Source organism: Lipophrys pholis (assembly GCF_963383615.2).
Source record: "Lipophrys pholis genome assembly, chromosome: 20".
NCBI classification, from domain to species: Eukaryota; Metazoa; Chordata; class Actinopteri; order Blenniiformes; family Blenniidae; genus Lipophrys; species Lipophrys pholis.
In genome coordinates, this window is record NC_137648.1 from 11,089,471 (window position 1) to 11,112,110 (window position 22,640).

A 22,640-nucleotide genomic window follows, 5' to 3' on the forward strand; every position below is an offset into this window, starting at 1 on the left:
AGAAGAAAAAGGAGGGGAAGAGCTGGAGGAAATAACACAGCAGCGGGGTATCTTATGCCAATCAACATACAGCAAAGTGAGATACATTAGCCAAAAGACGGATGCTCACCGATTTCCCTGGACTGTGTGGGTGGATGTTTTTACCCCCAAGAGGACAGAATGGTTAATGCGCCCGTTGTAGCATCAACCATACTGTCTCAGTGGGATTATGCTTTACTTCCTTGGATATTATAAGCCCCATTCTTGCATGTTATTAAGCAGTTTAAATCCCATTAACACTTTTGCCTTTGTTTGATTTTCTTTATGTTTGTCAGACAAGTAAACACATGTCCTAATTTGTGACTGATGTTGGTGTTGTGGCGATCGTTTTGTCATTTAGGACAGATACCACGTGACTTAACACACGGGGTCAAGTTTCACTGTACTCCCCCTCTGTGTTGGCATGAAGCGAGGGGAGGCGACTCACCACGAAGCAACTCCTAATGAAATCCCTTCCCGGGAGCTCTGTAAATATTTTCATCCTCTCCCTCAGCCTGCTGATAGACTAATTCCACTCACTTTCCTAATTAGTCATAGAGGAGTGGATGGGATGGAGGCTGAGACGGGAGGAACTGGCCAAGTGGACACGCGGCTGGTTGTTGTTGGAAACTGTCCACTTCAACACCATGCATACAGCCTTATCATGTCCTCTTTCAGGTGCATATCTGAGCTAACATTTGTACAAGCAGATAAAAATAGATGAACAATTACTTATGAAGACATTTCCAGCCTCCCTCTTGAGAGGATTTGTCTTCTATGAAATAGCAGAAGTCTTGATTGGAATGCAGGAAAACAACAACGATCTTAAAGCCATCAGCTTGAGAATTTGTAATTTGTGCATATTTCTGTCATAAACCGTTAAAGACCTGGTGATTACTCGTGATAAAGTTTCAGATTTAATTGCACGTTTTCTCTGTAGTACCAGAGTTAGTTATTCGTCGGACAGACTATTCTCCTTGTCAATGTATCGCCCCTTCTTGGTGAATTATTTTTTACAGCAAGGAAAATCAAATGGTATGTCCCTTGTATAATGATTAAAGCGACTTTACCTAACTGGACTGGAAAACGTCAGCTAAGCGTCTTTTGAAACTTAATTATACGGGAGGTGCCATGTTGAGAGTGAAACTCATACGTTTCACTTTAAAGTCATTCTTGTGTTGCACACTGAATTCCTGATATCTGCTGTTTTCTAAACAGAAGATATCCTTTTCAGGGGCTGACCCATAAGTAATAGATGACATATGTTCACAGTGTATGTCGAAAACACCCCCCTTTTTGCTTGTATCACAAATCTTTGAAGTAATTTCTGATTTCTGTTTTTTGAAGAATGAGATCAGTGCAGGCGCCTCGGACTGACTATAACAGCGGTGTATTTATTGGGTGTTTTTACCCTTTTATCTTGATGCATGGCTCATAAAAACACTGCGCCAGAACAGTATTGGATCTTGAGCCTCTTGAACTGTACATTGCGCCATCTTGGGTTTGACTTTCTTTGGGTAAGCCGATGAGGAATTTTTGAAAACATATACACAAGTGTCTCTCAACCTTCTTCCATTTCATATTTGTGTTCATATTCCATTTTTTGCACAGAAATATATTCTGTAAGTTTTTTATTGCAGCCATTTCCTATATTCTCCTGTATCACAGTGAAGCAATCCGACCCTCTATTATAAGACCAAGCTGTTTTCTTTAATAAAGTTTAATCCATGTCAGAAGAGTACAGAAGAACAAAGTCAATATTGGAAAATTACAGAATTAAATACATTTTTTCCAGATTTAGTTTTTTTTACTTTTATTGAAGAAGATAAACTATTACACCCATAATTGAAATAATATGCTGCCTTTGCCTGGGCTCATCTTTGGGCAGCATACAGATATACAGGCTCACCAACATAATCCATCTTTGACAGGTGTGTTGCAGCAGTCGTGCTGAGAAAACAGTCGATTCTTTCTTCCTTCCAGACGTTCGCCGAGCCTAAACTCCTTCAATCATCCTGGTTATTTGAAAAGCATTACTTACTGATGGCAGTAACACTGATTGATGAAGTCGAGTTTCCACTTGAGCCTCCTGTCATATACTTGGCGTCAGCCAAACCACAGATGGATAGCCTGTGGGTCCGTACCATACCTACTGGAGAATAGTGCTGTTATTTTCCTAATTTTCCTACATGTTCTCATACCAAAATGATTGAATCAGGTCTACTTCAGATCACCTCAAGAATGACACACATCTAGCGGTAGCATTTACAGTGCCCAATGTGGGACCATGCGTCATATATGGTCAGCAACAGGACCTTTGTTATCATGGGAATAATATTGGGAAGAAGAAAATAAACCTTGTTTGGCTTGTTTTGGGCAACAAAACTTGCTTGTTGAAAACAGGGAAAGGATATGAGTTGAAGTTTCTATTTACTCGAGGGCGACTTTATTAAAATTTTCGAAAAGTGGACACTTGGCCCAGCCTTGTGATACTTTAAATAATACTCATACTTTACTCAACTTATTTCACGCCTTAACAAAGTACCCTATTACTCTGTGACTTTAAATGCATGCTTCATAGTCCATTGAAAAACAATGAAAACTGAATTCATTAAAACAATGAGACCCTGGGCATAATGTGAAGAGATAAGTTAACTATGGTATGGATGTCAAATAGATGATTTATAGATGATTCATTTGAGCTCATTTTCGAATGCTAAAAATGCAGTTTCCATTTTTTTTTTTTTCACCCTGGACTCAAATATTAATTTCAATTTGATCCAAGCTTCACTCCACTTCTTCCCAGTTCCAGGTGTCATGGTGCAACTGCTTTTAAAAACAATGTTGATTTATTCTTATTTAGTCTTTCTCACGTTGGGCCACTAGTGGCTCCTGTTAGTTGTTTTTATAATGAGACCACACACACACATGTGCAGACAACAATAGCTATAAACATTAACAAAGTGTTAATACAGTGTTTCTCAACTATAAAACCACCAAGTCCCAGGAGCCCATGTACAGAAGAACAATTTACTATGGACGAGCTGCTCATGCTCAGTCGTAGTGTTTTCAAAAAGTTGCATTTTCGCCCATTTGCACAATAACGGAATCGGAGCATTTTCAAAAAGTTCCACATAATTACCACAGCAAATGTAACAATGTGATTGGGATTTAGAAAAGCAGTGTTTATTTTCTGACTTTCTGGCTTTCATCATGTTCTATGTCGCATTAAATGGAATTGTTTAGTCAGAACAGCCTCAGTTTCATATAGCAGAGACGAGTACCTCATGAAAAGGTGTCAGCGAGGGTCACACCTCAAGAGTGTAAGAGTCTAAATTTGATGGTAATGAGATAAACATGCACGTACAAGTAAATGCCAAACAGACGTCATGGTTAATAGGTCCTCAGAAAGCTGTCCATCACGTTTATCTAATCATTCCTGATGGGCTACGGGTGATGCAGGCAGATATTGGTCTCAGAGCTTGCTCGCTGCAAATCAGGTTAACTCTTACACTGAATGTGGAGGAGGCCTGCAAATCTGGCCCCTGCTCCATTTCCCCTGGCTGCATTACCCACTTCTAACAAAGTTACCACACACTTCTCATTTTTCATTGGATTAAAAGGCCCATATAGATTTGGACATGAGACACCGTGGTGCATCAATCCCAAGTGCATCTGGCCTGCCGTTCAGATCGTTCCGTGCACGCACACCTCTCTCCCTGATATCTCTCTTTCAGACGCGCTTTCATACGTTTTCCTGATAATCTGGCTTCAGGTTGTCACCTACTCATTAACCTTTAGTCTCCATCGCTGGTTTAATTACATTAGAGGAAAGGACGACAGCACTAATGATCATTGTGTTCAATGATTCATACCCATTAAAAGCTATTGCAAAGCGCAGTGGAGGGCGAGGTCACCGAAAACTGTTTTAGTATTGTGTTTATTTGATGTTGGGCAGGGCATTGTGGACTACGCATTCTAGCTGTTGTTTTGTATGTGCTGTCTCCACTTCAGGATTCAAAAAAACAAAACATTCATACTGCAATATTTTCATAATTGTAACTCTTACAATGGTTATGATATTTAAGAAATGTAAAAAACAGAGGAATGCAGCTTTTTATTGATATACAAGTAAATATGGCCTCCAGGACTTCCTCAGTTTGACCATATAATTCACCAGCATGCTGCATCGTTGTAACACGAGTTTCTCACTACCATCAAAAACAGTAATATTTACAAACAGCGTGATATATAAATTTGAAGTTCTCTTGGAAAAAGGAGCCGAAGCACTCGCTCATTTCTTATTTTTTAAAGCAGAAAAAGCGTGAATAACTGCAAAAACTTTCACTTTTCCTCTTGCCGTATGTCAACCAACACCAGACAAATCATTTTGCTATTCCCCAAAGGGCTCATTTGATAACTACATAGCATCTCATACAAGAAGCCAAGTGTGTAAAAATATTCAGCCTTCTAGAATTTCCATGATCTAACATGCTTTTTTCACCATGCATAATGCATAATTCAGGATCCTTTGTCAGATCATCTGTTGAACTCAGGCAAGAGGTCGTCAAATAAATCTGTGTGTAAATCGGTCAAAACAGAAAACACTGACAAACTCACACTGAAAAACTGAAATAATTTGTTATTCCTTCTATAATAAGTCACTTCCTTTACTGTACATCTGTTTTCTGTTATATATAGGATGAATTACTCTCCTGAGGGCAGATTACTTTGAAGGAACCCTGACTAATTGTGTTTCAGTGACATTTGAGGGACATCTTCCCATTTTCCGACCAGCAGCAAACATAGATTTAAGTCTGACGACCTCCGGAACACATGTTGTACATTCAGGGGAAACCGTGTCTCTTGACGGTGAAGCTGCAGGGCCACTGGTGTGTATTGTTCAGCATGTTTGTTGGGGAAAGTTTCCCATGCTTGTTACTCATACAGGTTGTGCAATACAATTTGTTCACAGCGTATGTTCGGACAAGCTATTTTCGTGCTTCCAACAGGTTGCATAACAAGATTTGAGTATAATGTGAAACAAATGTTTTTACCCTGGAATTTATGCTTTACCACTTTTTTTTCTTTTTCTTTTTTTTTTTAAGCAATTAACAGAAGTTGAAAGCCATCTACTGTCCACTTTCTATAGCACTAAATGAAATTCCGGATTCAGGATATGAACAGATCATCAGTCCATCACAGCACGAGGACCCAGTCACACACAGTCACGTTCACACACGACTATTTTTACAGTTGCCAATTACCCTTGGACCTATGTTTGTGGAGTGTGGGAACAAACCACTGGGGGGAAAAAAAATTCCATACACACATGGGGAGAACATGTAAACTCAACACAAAAGGAGCTCTTCTCACTGTGGGAGGGGTAACACTAACCACTACACCATGATTATTAGTAAAAATTCAAATTTGAGAGACACTCACACTGGGAGAATGAAAGTACACCACACTGTGTGGCCTGGACCCATACCAGTCATTTTCACAGTAAACAGAAGTTTAATCCAGAATGTGACCTCTCAAGAGATGACTGTAATTTCATTAATTTGCTTTGGTTAATGTGTTTTTGGGAGTTATTTAGGCTTTCAGAGTCCCACACATAAACCAATAAAAAAAAATATATTTTAGAAATGTGAAAAGCAATGCATTACATGTGTTTAAAAAATATATAAACACAATGAAGAAATAAAAATGAAGAACCTGATCATGGTAGAGAGAGTAAAATTCAAATATAGCGAAGATGTTACAATACTAACATTGATTTGTATAGTTCTTGTTTACTTCACGAACCTCCTCCTCTTTGTCCTCTGATTAAGACATTCATTTTGTCGTCTACTATTATTTGATCAATGTACTTGTTAAGTATAAAGACATGTCCCATTTTATCTACATTATTATTCTATTTTGAGAAGTCACTTTCTAATGGTTCAGTATTTTCAGAAACACCGTCATTGTTGTAGTGGTATAGCTTTGCCGTGATTTATATACCATAAAGAAGTACCAGGGAGGCCATCTGTTCTGAACATGCTCTCAACAATAAATAGGCCTCAGCTGACGTCACCTGAAGGCCTTTGAAGTCAGGCACATGAAACAGCTATATAGTGCTGTGACTCTAAAGCTTTACCTCCATTAGGCCTACTCATCAGGACTCCACTGACACACGGGGAAACAAAGGCGTCACCAGGCAGGCTGTTAACTGTGCGTATCCAAGGTGTGATGTCACGTACGCCGTGTGCACCGCAGCCTGTCCACACAAAGCCACTTTCCCCGGGGGAAGCGGCGGCTCCTGCCTTGTTCGCCATATCTACCAGTAAGAGCTGGCACTCCCTTGTGCTTGTCTCCACAGATAAGACGTGTAATTTTCCACAATGTCACCAGTTTCATGTGAGAACCCGACCATATATTTTCTTTCTGCTACACATGGAATCATCCATTCATACATCTTCTATATGCTTTAACAGACAAAGGGTGGCAGGGTGCCGGATCCAATCCCAGCTCATTATACAAACCCTGAATATGTTGGGAGTTCCTCACAGCGCAAACACTCAGGGACTATCGCACATTCATACATTGGACTGTATGTATGTGTAGTATCATACTGAATTGGTCCTTTCATAGGTTTTGACAAAGCACAGTGATTTACACCATTGTGCTGCTACTCTGTAACGCTCCTATGAAATCCTATCTGTGTCTCAACTCTGCCCCATGGTGGACATAATACTAAACAGCTCAATCTTGTCTTGATTTTCATGTTTATATAGATTGAGTACTGCTCTATTCTCCCAAGTAAATCACAAGATGAAATAGTCATATCTGAATTGGTTTTGAATGAATAGACCTATTATAATGTGTTTGTTTTGAAAGTTTTTTGTTAGTTGTAGAGTTTATTGTCATTTTGGCATTACTGACTGTAACTACTGTTAATAGTTATCCCAAGAATTGTCCAAAATTAAGCGCTCACAACTGATTTTTTCCTAAATTTAATATGAAGCAAAGCAGATCTCAGGTTTTAACATTTGAACTGTATCGGTGCCACCTTGTGGATCACAGTCTCAATTACACACCAGCCATTTGGTCATTTCTCTGAACTGAAGAAACAGACCATAGCAGTCAAAGTAAAACATTGTCACATGAAACAGTCAAACAGGTTTGCTTTGTAATGTGATCGAATTGTAAAGCACAGGAAAGACCAGAGACCGATTTATTTTTTTTGTATCATATTTTAGGATTAATGCCCTCATCTTGGTGTCATTAAAAATCACTATCTCCTGCTTTAAACACAGGCTTGCAGTCTTCATCTTTTATCACAGATCGAGAGAAAAAGTACACTCACACGCACTAGTTTCTCCCCCACACATTTAACTACTTTCTACTTTTTCTGCTTCATGAAATTTCTCCATAAACGGGGAAATCTTGAAATTACAGTGACACACAAATGACCCCCTCCTTTATGTGTTCAGTTTAAGGTGCTCAGCAATAAAATCGCGAGTAAATCACTGGAAGTGTACGCAGCGATAACTATTAAGTTTGACCACGCCACTGGAGTTCAATTGATGTCTTATAGCATGCCGTTAGTGGCTGAATGTTTGCAAGTCTCATGGTGTGAAGTTAGGGATGCTAACTCTCCGCGCCTGCACACAAAGCACATCAGCCAGCTAGCCTTGGGCAAAGGAAGCAAACATGCTGGAGTATTTGAGTCAGTTTGCATCCCTAATGTCAGAACAAAACGGTAGCCCCGGCGGTAACGCTCAACGCTTTACTTGTTTATTTATTTCTGTATTTTTGCCCCCTTCTAATCTCCTGTTCCCGAATTAATTACTCAATTAGCATAGTAAATTAGCGAAACAATTATGATGCATGGAAAACTTCCAGCGCGCCCCATCGCAGCCAGTCGAGATACGTTTAGTGAAGTGAGAAGGGGGTGGGAGGTGTGTGTGTGTGTGTGTGTGTGTGTGTGTGTGTGTGTGTGTGTGTGTGGTGGGGGGTGAAAGCAAGCAGGGTGGCTTGGAACTGAAGCCAGAGCGTTAGAGAGTTTGTAATGAAATAAAACATTTTAACAAACAGTCCTGCCAAATGAAATGTGATACCCTCTCCTCAGTGTGAGATGTAATAAACACAAATTTATTAGCAATGTATAAAAGTAGCAATGAATTAATTCGCCGTGCTTCTTAGAAGGTTGCGTGGTGTGCAAATAGAATTAAATGTGTTCTTTCTTTCTTTCTTTCTTTTTTCTGAGACACACACTAGACATCACGCTCATGTTCATTTCATGTTAAAGTTGATACTTGCCTAACTCTCATCCTGACTTTTCCCCCAGTATCATAAACTCTTACAACAGTTGCCATATCTAAAATAAGTTCTCTATTGATTTATCTGTTCTGTCAGACTTAAATCACTTCCGTTGCTTTCGGGGTAAACGTCTTCCTTTCAGGTTTCTTGCGATGCGCCAGAGCGAGAGGAAGATTGGCCTTTTGGCACCCATCTGTCCCACATCTGGAAGACAGAGTCGTTGTCCGCTTTCTCTGCTCCCTCCGAGCGGGACACCCGCATCCCTCGCAGAGGAACAGTTTGAATATTTATTGTTAATATTCCTCTCAGCAGCTCACACTGCGACAGCTAATAACTTCATGACCTTATTTGATGCGTTTTTGTGCACTGTGACACAAACAAGGAAGCGGCTTCCCGTTTGAATATGCGGACAAGCACATCACCTGTAACTCGGTGGATAAAATGTCACTCTTCAGTTTAGCGGGATCCTGGCGGTTGGAGCAACTGGAAACTGCTTCAAGTAATGAAGCCATCACAGCCACCGCGGCTGTGTATCCTGAGAGGCTGATTGCTTTGAGGAAAGAGAGGAAAGGTTTAAATGCACCTAGATATTATTTTATGAAATTCTTCTGAAAGCTAACTTCCTTTTGTCTGTGTTTATTATACGATATGTTACAAATGTTTTCTCCTGAATACTTTTTTAAAATCTGAAAATAAGCTACTCATTAGGTTAATATTGGACGCCGCTATCAATATCGTTAACCTCGGGTTATTGAGAGCGTTCTCGTCACAGACCCATTGGTTCATTCCCTGTCTTTGGTTAGATTTTAGGTACTGAAAGTCTTTGATTAGATTTCGAAAAACATTTACTTTGTGAAAAGAAGTTGATCAATGATTTATGTTGCACAATTTATGTGCTCTGAGTTCAAATTGATGACTTTTCTTTTCATGGAAGTCAATATCTACTGTGTGTTCTCTGTGTGAGTGCTGTGTTTTAACTACCCAGGCACCTCTGTCTCCTCACACTCTTCCCACAGCCAAACCTGAAGGTTCAGAAGATGTAAATACGGGTCGTTTGAACACACTTAAACAATCAGCTTGTGTTGTTTTAAGTATGAGGACGGGCTGAGTCGGTAAAACAGCATGACGACCACAAGACTGTCACTCCGCCTGGCTATTATACCGACCTCCGACACAGCAGCGAAGCACACCAGCATGCTATAAAGGTGGAGAGAGGGGCTATACCATATGTGTGTGTTTCATCCCGTTGCTCCTCCTGAACAGAGGAAGTTGAGACCCCACACCAGCGCTATCACAGGCTGAAACAGGTGATAGTCGAAGCAGCAAGAACCATTTTCCAGCTAATGTAGCAGAGCTAAATCACACTGAAGTGTTAAAAAAAGGTCTCTTGTCGCACCATGAGAAAAAACAAAGTGAGACTCATCTTGGATTTATGCCCTTTGAACACTGACTTGCATTATGCCACCTGATTGCTATCACTGAAGTGCTTTCAGAAACCTGTTTTAATTCCTGCTTAATCTTATTATGCATTGATTTAGCTCTGGAAGTCCTTAATCACTGCTCTCATGAGTAAATGACTCTCGTCTCTTTCCCATCATGTAGCTGATGCAACTAAAAACAGAAACCTGTCCAGGAGATGTTTTTGGGATGTCTTTGGGATTCGTACTACCGGGTATCAATGCTTCTTACGAATGCTCCTAAATTACACTAAATACAATTTATTGAAATGCAGAGCATGAATGCATTGTGACTTAAAAGATAACTTATGGCATTTTAATCTGGTGCAACATGTGGATTTTGCGTGTTGATTTATTGTATCTCTAAATAAAATCAATTTAAATTACATGTCATATTTGTGTACTGCTTGTAAAATGTGGCCTTGAGCATCTGAGGCCAAACTGGTAGTAACACAAAACATCATTTATGGCCATTTTTCTACTCCTATCTGTTATGTCTTATCTTTTATTGTCACTCTATCCACCCGAAAAAGGCAGGAAGCAAAAGGTCGGATACGCTGTCTGTCTCTGTGCATTAGCACTGCTATAAACTAGTGACCTGTTCAATTGCTCACACTCGTGTTCACACCTACGGCCAATTTAAAGTCACCAGTTAACCTAACAAAGGTGTAACTGACCTGGACAGAAAATCCACACAAGCTCAGAAGGAACATGCAAACCCTCCACATAAAGGCCCCGGCCTGGAATGACACACACACGTTCTCACAGTGACATGATGAAGCGATGTACTGTGCCACTACTTGTATTCACATCCACATTGTTGTCTATTTAAAAAAGTGAGTTTGAAGAAGCGTCACTGTGTTTTCCATTGGTAGAGTGAAAATATAGTGGATTTAGGATCATTGAGTGTTTCCTTCTTGCACTTCAAATAAGCTAAACTATAAGGCCAATAGTTTGAGAAGCTGAGTTTACTTTCACCGGACGGGAGTTTCAGGCAGGTGTGGAGTGGTGGCATCATAAATTTCCATTGGCCCGTTCCCAGTGGCATAAGTTCCTCGTGAATATCACATACCTCATTATCCTCCACTCAGTTTAGGTTCAATGTGTAATTAGTTTAATGAGTGTTGTCCACTGAGAGCACTGTGGAGGGACCCGTCTTCTAAGCTAATGTATTTGCATGACAATATGAGAAGCGAGCAGATTGCACATCATAGTCTAACAGTAGGTTACTCTCCTACGTGTAATAAAAGATCAAAAAGTCACTGATGGTTGAAGTAAGTGGACTAGCATTATGTACTCGACAGCTCTCTCTCTGTCTCTGTGTTTTAATTGCATTACATTGTTTGGCGAATATCTCCTTTCATTTGTCCAAGTTAGTCCCCCCCCCCCTCCTTCTTTCATTTATCTTTTCCAAGGCCGATGCAATCTGTTCTGTCTTGTCATGTAAATAAAAGCCGCATCTTGAATAGAGGAAATTAAATTCAAAGTATCCCACTGGTTGCCTGGCAGCTACATCAAATGACTGAAACAGGAACCTCTGTTACACTTTCAGTGTTGTTGTGCTTTTAGTTAAGAGCTTAAAGCCACTCCAGGGATAAAAGACAGCTCAGTAGAAGTCAGCGGCTGAACTGAAGGATGACAAAGTGAATGATGTTGATGAAGCACGACCATTAATGTGCCAAGTGCTCAACATTCTGCACATTTTGGCACAAAGTCCAGTTTAATCAAATGCCTGTGATGGCTTTTATGTGCTGTGCTGTGTGATATGTGATGAGCAGGCAAATGCAGGGCAATTCAGTGTCTGTTGGAACCTGCTTGATGTGACAGTGGCAAACCTTTAAATTCAAGTCTACCAAATGAAAAGTTTTGTATATTTATAAACTAAAAAAAAAGAAAACTCAATTAAAAATGACTGCAAACAGTCTTATAGCTGGGATCAGACAGGCTGTTACACTTTAATTCAAAGCCCATCTATCTTGCTAAACTGTGTTTTCCACCCAAGATTGCAAATTCGCTGGTCTCCTCTCTTTTTTTGGAGGGTGGTGGTGGTGGTGGCAGTGGCGGTGGTGGCGGCGGCGGTGGCGGCTGCGGCGGTGAGGCATGCAGTCAGCAGTTGGAACGTCACCAGTCTTCGCCTGTCAAGGCTGTCACAGCTGGACTCCGCTTGTGAGTTGATTAAAATAGGAGAGTCCACAGCTAATTAAAAAGCTCTTCCCTTTTAATGCGAGAGTGTTAAATAAAGGAGCGGGAGAGGGGATATAAACAGCCTCCTGACAGATCGTTCATTTGCAGAAACTCCAGGCTCCCTGTTGGCTTGAGTGGAGTGTGTGAGGAGAGTGTTGATTTGGAGAGGAGATGCAGTGTCAAAGGTCACCTTTATGGAGACATGGCACCACCCTTTAATTGAGTGTCCGGCTCAGCTTTCCGCAGTGCGTTAAAAGTTGAGTTTTGTGATGCCATTCCAAGTTTTGATGGCTTCATATTATCATGTCTTCTACCCATGGAGATGATGAGGAAAAAAGAAGAAAATAAATAAATAAATAAATAAATAAAATACCCTTCCTGCCTGCATTTCCTCTCAATGGCTCGAAGGGCAGGTAAAGTCTTCAGCTTGAATTTTTGTGTTTATTTTACAAGCAACTGCCTGCTGCTGGTACTGTTGATTAGAGCTCCCCCTGGAGGGAGAAATGATAACAGGGGGAGTTTTCCACAGTTCAGAGCCACAGTGAATCTTCTGCCTCCATGTCACTTGCCTCCTCTATTGAAATACCAACCATCTCCACGTCATCTTTCACTACATCCATAAATCTGTGCTGTGTTTTTCCTCTTCTTGTCCTCCTGTTTGCTTCACTTTCGAAATCAAACGCAATTCTTACAGGCAACTATACTGGTGAAGATCATGTTTTTGACGCTCTCCCAATATCTCAGGTCCTCATAATAGTCTTGATTGAATAATGTTGATACTGGTTTATTACACAGATGGTGATGATCCAACAATTGGCCCAATAATGTCAATGCTATCATGCTGAACACACCGTTGTGTTGATAAACTAAACTCAAAAAGAAAGGATATTTGTGTTTGGTAGATTAGTTCTTTGTCATAATGCTGCTTTTTGGCTATACATTTCACACCATTGCAAAGCCCGGCATTGCAAGTCTACGAAAACAGCACTTTGTAAAAACGTCTGTTTTTGAAATGATCCTGTCTAAACAGGGAAAACACAACTTTTTATGAAAATGTACTGGGAAATTCACACTAGTTTTGCAATCAGTTGTTTTTCTGCACATGCACAAGTAAATTGACAACAATGACAATGGCAGACTCCAGAGTGTGGTTTGTGCTGCTGAACTCCTTTGGATTCAACGTCACACAGTGTTCTCTGCATGCGCGGTTGCATTACAAAACGAACACACCGCCTGACATGCAAACTACAACAGGTTTGTTCCTGTGTGTACTGCGATTGTTGTGAAAATGCCGTGTAACTTTGATTATACCAAAATGGAAAAGCGATACTCTTTCCAGCAGATGTGTAAACAGGCCAGTACAGCGTGGAGGAGCCATACACAGCTACAGCAACCTGGCATCTCCCCCTTAACGTATTGGCAGACAGTATTTGTAAAAGTCTTTGTCGGTCACAGCGCATATCATAGGGGGGTGTATTTAGATGCCACAGCTACGACTACTACTACTATGACTACTACTACGACTACTACTCATGATAGTTACAATACCACCCTCAGTTGCAGTCAGACACATTATACATGCACAAATACAAATACTACTGCTGTAGCATGTAGTGGCTAAGTGAAAAAATACACATAAAAACCTCATTATGTGTGCAACCAGTGAGTTCGGACATTTTTAGTTCTGGTTGGACTCCGCTGTATGTGGGTGACCAGAATAATGATCTCAATATTCAGAGGTTGACCTTATTGTTCTACAGTGATCAAAACTGTTGCCCTGATATGAATCGGAACCATTTTTGCTCAAATAAAAATGAGATAAGACAAAGGAGAGAGTACATTTTTAACTATTGTATGTTTTTTCACTTATTGTGTCTCTTGGTGATGATGGTCTGCAGGATTCATGCCACGGTGCACGCACTGCCAGTGTAGTGTTGTGTGACTAGGTCAATACCACAGAACAACATGCTATAGGAAAAACGGGTCAGACAAAACATGTGTGTTATTCCACAATGACGTTAACAGTAATGAAGCACATTGAAGTCGTAAATCTTATTCTGGCATCGCCTCTAAAAAGATGTGTAAGAAAGGAAATATTGTTTTGAAGGTAAGAATAAGCAGACAACTCGACTTCAGCCTGCAGTTGCATAAATAAAGCTGGCTTTAGAAAACGGCGGTCCTTGAGAGTTTTTGTGTGGCCATCGAGTTTTATGATCCTAATTCTTTCGCATATATTGCCAACATAAATATGGCACTTCTCCATGGGATTCTCCACAGAGGGCCGTTAAGACCCAGGCTCGGCAGCAACAGGTTCGAATACGCTACTTTTACTGCAGAACCTATGAATTTTTCCCATCAGTGCCTTCTCGGCATGTTTGGTTGTGAGCAGAGGCCACATACTGTGCATCCTTTTAAAAATGTGGATTTGCGTTGCTGATGGGAGATGATTTAGAGCTGAAATTCAGGGGAGAATACCTCCTCTGCATGTGTATCTAGACTTCTTTGTTTAAAATTTTTAACAAGCTCGCTGTGTAATTTCCACCATTATAACACAATTGGCCATCACAAAAAAAGTGCCACAATTTTCACGTGAGATCCTAAATACAATTTCAGATTCCACCACATTTTCTAAAATAACAAATACCCATAATTTCTTTGGTTTTGTCCTGTATTTGTTTAAATGCCGACGCCTAAACGTCACAGAAAACAAAAAGAAAGAGACATTTCAGTTCAGTAGAAAGACCCTCAGTGGTTTCATGCCATAAACAAAGTGAGGGAAAAAAAATACATAAATTTAAAAACAAGCTAAAATAATCTCCTGTCCCTTATGTTTAAGCTCTTTCGGCTTTGAGGAAACAGCATATGAGAATCTCAAAGGCTATGATGCACAACAGGAGAAAAACAGTTGACTATATCATCATAACCCTTTGGCAATAACACTGTGGTGGGTGATTCAGAAACATGTGCTGCCATTTTATCATGCCGAGGGCCAAGTTTTGGAGCCTTAAACACCCCGCCAAGGCTTGATAAATCTGGCTTGAAAAATCTCATTTGCAGAGAGTTAGGCATCTGCAACAATATTTATCTTCTTCCCTGTCCAAGGGTAATGGGTTAGGCAGGATAGATGAGGGCACAGTCCTCTTGCCTTCAGGTGCAGCGATCTCACAGAAGACCCGTAGACAGGCTGCTTATGACGAAGCAAAAGGAAACACATCAAGTCCCTCAGTAAACATATCACCATGCTTGAACAATTGGCTATTAGCATAATTAGCCTGCCTGATCTTAGACTTTTTATGTATGTGAGGGTGTGTGTGTGTGTGTGTGTGTGTGTGCGTGCGTTTTTGTGTCTGGAGGGGTGGGGTGGGGTGTGTTTTGCTGTTGTTCCACAGCAATTAAACCCATCTAATTTCGAGAAGAACAAACATTCTTTGGTGGCTGGGGGAAAGCTTCGGGGCGCAGAAACTTCAGGAAAAATAAAGTCCTTGGTGGCGCCAAGTCTTGTCTGATGATGTTTGCTAATTATGCAGCCAGGCACTTCCTGGGAAAACACAAAAAAGTAACAGGCTCGGGTCTGCGCCTGAAGCTTATCGAGAAACAAGCAGGCAACTCTATCTGGATGTGGCCTTTTGTGTCTCGTGAAGTAAAGAGGAAAAAGGATGGAGAAAGAAAGAAATGGATAAAAAAGTAAAATCCAAAGGTCAATTTCCAGTGAAGGACTCTGTCTCAGATGTAATTAACCTTTTGATTCAGGACACTCTGTCTCGTAAATAAGCTGGCAATTAGTTTATTTGGCTATCATGTGATAGTAATGACTCTCATTAGCATGATGTGACCTCCTCTAATCTGTTGCCTCCCAGACTCTTTACTGGTTTTCTTGTCTGGCCTGGCGTACTGGCCTCTGATTGTTGCTGATGTGTTCATACTGATAGAATACATGTATAATGTAAAAGCAACCGTCGCTGTGAAGTCAGCACTTCTGTCATCTTTTGATTTCTGCCACATTCAATCAAATTTCCTCTAAACTACTCTCCTCTGTCCTTCTTGTATTTTGTCTTATCTGCACCAAGAGGGAGGTCAGAATGCAGCGACTGGCTGTTTTTCTTCTGCTTTGTTTTAATCATAAATACAATCCAACACATGCTCGAGCAATCAAATGCCTTTCAGTTGCTTTCAGCTCTGAGATAGCAGTCTTTTTTCTTCTTCTGTTTTTATACAGTATGTGAGTGCATTTTTGTCAGGCAACTTCTGGTTCTGCAACTTTTTTTTTCTTTTTATTTTCGACCAAGTAAATTAGGAAAGAAAGTTGGACAGATAACAATCAATGAGAACAGAGCAAGATGCCTTTTTCACACTATCAGGTCTGAGTAAGAGTTAACGAGGCAGAGCATGCAGGAAAATGTGGAGAACATGGACTCTGAGACTGTAAGCCAGGACACCACAGGGTAGTAAGATGTGTGAAATGGTCTTCCCCGTGCAGCTTCGCTCAGCGAGGATCACAGATGTAAAAATATGGTCTGTTTTACAGCACACTGACTTCACTGGTGAATTTCAATGTAAATGCAGGCAGCAATTGACTCGCGTGAAACTCCCATACTTTTCTTTTTTTAAGAAAGAATCTGGTAATGTTGCTTACTAAGATCATTATTTTTTTGCAGTTCTGAAGCCCTTGGTTTTGGTGTCTGACACACTAAATATTCCAAGTTCACCTATTAAACGTTCAACAATTGATACGATTATGCGGTTAAATTATTGAACAAGCAATTATGACACTATATGTGCATTTGATACGTGATGCAATGATGCACTGAGACAAAGTCACTCATTGAAAGCTCTTTACTGTGTGCGTGCAATATATCAAGAAATGCTTTAGGGTGACAAGCTGCAATTAAGCGTGGCGTCAGAAGACATTTATAAGCATTTCATATCTCATTGAATACATTTATTTATTTTACAAGAAAATGTTATTTTACTTTAGAGTTTGTTTTTTGTTTTTTTTTAGACGTCATTCAAAGTTGTGGAAGATTAGTGAGAAGTAAAGTGGGGAAAAAGCATTGATAAGTAAATAAAAGAACAATGCAACTGCTCATGCTTAAAAGAGCAGATGAAGACTTGCATTAGAGTTTATTATCTTATTATCTTTTTTGTACCATCTTAGACTCACTGGACTGCCTAAGAAATACACCTATTTACCTATTCTGCTATCGTCCTTTCCAGTGCCCTATTTTTAAAAACTGTAATGTCTAGTGTTGTCTCTGAAATGGTGCTATATTGATTACAAAAAAAAGAAAAGAAAAAGAAAGCAGAAGGCAGAAGGCAGGCACCTTAAAATCTAGTGGATCTTTGATAGTGCACCACATGTGCTGGCAACACTTGCATCATCAAATCATAACGCTCACTGACAAGTCTCAAAAGAGAGCTTGATGTACACATTATGTTTCAAACGCTATAATATCCACCTACTTACACTGACTAACATCCTCTCTCGAGACATTTAATAAACAACAAATAAATCCCTGCACTTACGCCACTAATTGTACTCCACTTCATTGCTGCTTTCATTCAGAGGTTAGTAGAGGAAAAGATAATTATTTGAATCTCCTGAGACACCCTCAGGCTGAGTCATGCTGTCAACAAGGCCAGATCAGGTCTGGAACTATCAAAAGACGATTTTCCACAAGAATGCCAATATCTGTTGTTTGTACATGGCACAAAGCCTGCCTCTCAGAAACCAACACAAGTGAGCCCCCAAGTGCAGAAGGATGGCAAAGTTCCACTTTTATACACTTTTGCAAAAGCAGCAATTAAAGATGCAACAAGGAACTGATCAGAAACATTTGATCCAGAGAAGAAAAAAGGTGTCTTTGTGTGTGACTTCAAAATCTCCTGCTTGGACATGTTTGCGTTGGCCCCAGCTCGCCGTCCACATCATCATCCTCCAACATCAAAGACGTCGACCTCCAGCTGAGATGTTTATCGGCTTCAAAGTCCTGAAGAGACACCCAACCAAAAAGAACAATAGTGTTTTCCCACCATCCCAGTGTCCCATGCTTACTTACTAGCGTGCTGAAATGGCCACGATCCCAAAGTTCATGGCTCGTGTGGCCATTAGACATCTCTGCTCTGAGAGAGTCCACTGTGTTGGAGAAAGACTTTAAAGCTCCTCTACCATAACCGCTCTGAGCGAAGAGAAAAGAAAACTTCCTCGCGTTTGACTCCAACTATGTTTCCAGATGTGCCAGGGGTCAGGGGTTAAAGATAAAAGTACCAGGATGTGGCATACCCCAACTAGAAACTGGTTTGCAGTGTGTGCATTCCTCACTGGAGGGGGGCGATGAGCCGAGTGCCTTGTGTTTCTTCTTTCCACCGCTCCCAGTGAGAGGCCTCATTTTGCGGTGGTGAATTATGACACCACAAGTTTCGGGCTCGCTACTTTGGCAATGTTTACCAATGGCACCAAGGCAAAATGTCAGCCGTGTTAAACGTAGCGGGTGAAAAACAAGTCGGGGAGTTGTTTTCGGTCTTGGCTGGAGTCGAGGTCTCAGACTCGCTCCTGACCCTCACCGCGGGGAGTCGCTTGAAGTGTTAAAACTTTCCACATCTTTCTTTCCACAGCAAATGAAATCATTTAACACCCCATTCCTGATTGGAAATCTAAAAGAAGGAACTCAAAGTGTGATACGTGGAAGGCCGAGCGGTGCAGGGCTTGACTGATAGCTCTGACTAAGGACCAGCCTTTCCACCCCCTGCCTGGTGCTGAGCAGCAATAGAGACATCACAAGTTATGTATAAGAGTCTATTACGTCGATTCAAGAATGTCTGCCAGAAATTGGGCTAATTTCACAAAAAAACGCTAATACGATTATTTCAAGTGTGTCAGAGGCTTAATAAGTGTGGAAATTGGCCTGTCATATAAGTCCTGAGAGTGGTTGTAAATTGCATGATTACGGTCGCAAAGCCTTGGCCTTCCTTATTGTTTCTTTACATATCGTAATCTGCTAAATGAAAATGGACCGGACAACTTCATTAGAATTCGGAAAAAAAAAAAAAAAAAAAAAAAAAGTGGGTAACATTAATATGACAGAGACAACTTTATTGTGGTATTATGGTAATAATGAGCTTTAGAGGATGTGCAAAGATTACATGTCCCTCGAGATGGCTTCTTTTATTATTAGCCTCTGAGTGTTGGCTCCGAAAATTTGTTTTATTGCCCCCAGTCTCTGGCAGACTGGTCCTTCAGAAACGTGGCCACAGAGGCCTCACTTATTAAAAAAAAAAAAAAAAGGAAAGAAATGCTAAATATTGAAGACAGTTGATATTAAAATACGAGAAACTGCAGCTCAGAACAGTAGTATGTCCTCTGAGTTTGAAGATATTCTTAAAAATAATGCAGGGGATGTATTGTAAGAGGTGGAGTACTGTGCATAGGGTTTGGAGTGTAGTCTGGAGCAATGGGCATGCTGGAGCGAGCACACAGTGCCACTAGATGGAGATAGATCCTACAGAAGAGCTTTTGGGACCTCAGCAGAAACAAGACAATAACAGCACAAGTGGAGCAGAGGACAAGTCGCACCTTCATGTGCTCAGACCTTGGATGCATAGTTTCCTGCGCGGGCACCACAGCGCGATCGTCCTGTGGCCCCCTCTTATTTAGTATCAAAGGGGCATTTACGATTCATAAATAGACCGTACCCATACATACCACGGGAGCAGCTACCTTTTATTAAAATGAAAATGATAATCACCTCCAGTGCATCCCCCAGCTTTCAGCCTCTCTCATACAGTGAGCTAATTACCTGTGTTCCTCTTAGTATCATCCATACAGCTTATGTATGTTTTGTCTGTGTGAGTGCAACAAGGTTTTGTGCTTATATGCTTTTAATTGTCAAACACAAAAAAATGTTTTCAGACTCCCGAATAGCACTGGAGCATTTTTTACATTTAAAGACTTGCAGGTTTGTGAATTATTAAAGAGAATAAAATATGGTGACAATTAGTAGTTTTCTGTTAAATTGATGTGAACGTCCAACCTGTTTGGACTAATTTTGGAGATACGTGAGAAAGAATCAAAAGGAGAAACCGATTCAAATTGGTGAAACGGGCTGACGGTGAGCCTTACTGTGTGATATGATAATGCTGATACAGAAGCATGTCCCAGTCTCTAATGGAAGGAAAATTATATAGTTAGATACAATGATAAGAGGAAGTGACAAGCTTTTTTTTTTCTTTTTTTTTTTTTTTAATCCTGCGTCTCTGCTTTGACTCCATGAGCAGCGTTTTAGTGGTAATGGCCGATAAAAGCTGAAAAATTATTGTAATTGGAGAGCAGTACCAGTCCAGTCTCTACACAGATATAAACACTGCAGCACACTCTATTCCAAAGGATTAAGACAAAAAGTAGACCGTAAACTACACAGATTTAAAAAGGAGCCCTTTTTTAGCCTCACCACATTTATTCATATTAGTATCATGTACCTCATCCAAGAGACTCCATATGTGACTGTTGCCCCACAGACACGTAATGTAAGACTGAGGGAAAACAAATGTAAGTGTTAGTCCCACAGGAACCAATGTGAACTCTGTCAACAGATGTTTTATGCTGTGAAAAGAGAAAGAAATCACAATTTCTCTTGAGCTCTCATGTGAATTGCACCATTTAGCATGTAGCAGTTGTGACAGGTAATTGACTTTAGAATCCAACGAGGAGTGTTTGTGTCACAGTAAATAATACATTGTTTCTGTGCATTCATGATTATTCATGGGTTATGTTGATTGTGAGACATTTCTATATGTATCCATATGCGTTGTTACAGAAGATAAAAAAAAACAACCTTTTCTTAGCACACATGCACTCCTCCAACCATCCCTTTTCTCTTCAGCTGGAGTCTCTGTGCAACAGAGGGTTGACTTCAGCAGCTGATACACTTAAAATACAGCAATGAATTAACCATTGTTGTTGGATGATCTCATTTGCGTCCTGCTTTGAGCTCAACCTCCTAATTCTCTTTATATACTGAAATATTAAAAGCCTAATATGTCATCTGTCATGGCTGTCATTTATCATCGTAGCTGCAGTGTGTCCTGTGGGCCCATAAAGATTTCCTTTCAGACGTCTTTTTATTAAATTGCCAGCGTTTGTTCCTGCTCAAATGCCTGTCCTTCCCAGCTCAATGTAAACTTTGCTCCATCAGCAGCTGCATATCTGCGTGTTGATGTTCGCCCTTCCATGCCTTCATTTACCAAATGACCCAACTTCACCGTTTCTGTCTGGCTTAGACAGCTGAGCTGATTAAGAAGTTGCCTTTTGAACACTAATTTATTCCACTCCACCATTTTGTTATATGGCCATTGTTTCATTTAAAGTTTACCCTGCTTCTACTTAGATGGAAGTCACGCTAATTCTGATTTCCTTTTGGAAAAGCTATTTAGTCTTACAATGTATGATGGATCTGATTAGTCATTCAGGCCGGCCTCTGCTTTTATGCTTACATTAACTAACACAAAGAGCCCCCCTACAGGTTAAAGTTTAAATGTGGATTAGCAGATAAAGCAACTCCTGATTAGGTTACTGTGGGGCTTAGAGGGAAAAATGGATTTTCCCTGCACATTATTTCACAAACATCTTCCCTCTGCCGTCTTTCTCCCCCCTTTCTTTTCTTCTCTGGCTTCATCCTCTCACATTCACTCCCAGCATGGATATCTATTTTGGCGCAAAATCTTAGAACAATTATGCAAATGCATGTAAGGCAATGCACAATACAGTATGGAAATGGCTCAGAGAGAAAATGGACTCATTAAGGACAGATGGCATGAGTGCTAAAAGCCATTTGTTATGGATGCAGGAAGACATTTCAGACAATGTCAGAACCTGAGAGACATCAGATATGTTTTTCACACCAAGCACTATTTGTTGTGCTGCTGTAGTTCTTGATTATTTCAGTATGTTGATGATTATAAACGAGCAACGTTCAAAACAACATGAGGAAGAGGCTTCTCTCGATGTGGTATGACTGTGGTGGAGGAATAATACGTTTTTTTTCTTCTTTTTTATTGCGTTTAAGTGATGACATCTTGGTAATATTTCATCATGTTGCCAGAATTTCTCTTATTGTTGTGTTAAATGTTATCTTTGATCACTAGAAGACCTTGAACAAAGTGATCAGAGCTGCTATATATTAAGTATGGAAGTTTTGCATTGCGATACGATCGCTGGAGTCAAAACGACTTGGAATGTAAGAGCGGTTGTGATGTCGGCTTCTGAAATGACATGCACCGTACGCATGACTTCTGCCCTGATAGCTTCATACAACATGAATCAACCTGCATATAAAAGAGAATTTAAACGCTTGCGAGAGATTAGTTTCCCTATATTGAGACGTGCCATGAAAGGACAATGAAATGCGCGGCGCACAAAGTGAACAGTGGGGTTTTTCACAATTAAGAAAATTAAGTCTTTGTTATCACTGAAGTCGGCGTTAACCTGCGGTGGGAGAAAATTATTTTCAGCAAGGTTAAAGCGTTACAATCTCTTGCAGATGGCGCCATAAACAGCAGTGTGGATGCAGGATGCACCCTGAAGACCTGCAACAGTAACACAGCTGAAATGGGAGTTTAGGTGGAGATATGCGGGCTTTGACATAGCCACTGTTTATTTTTGTCTTCGGCCCTCTGTGGGCT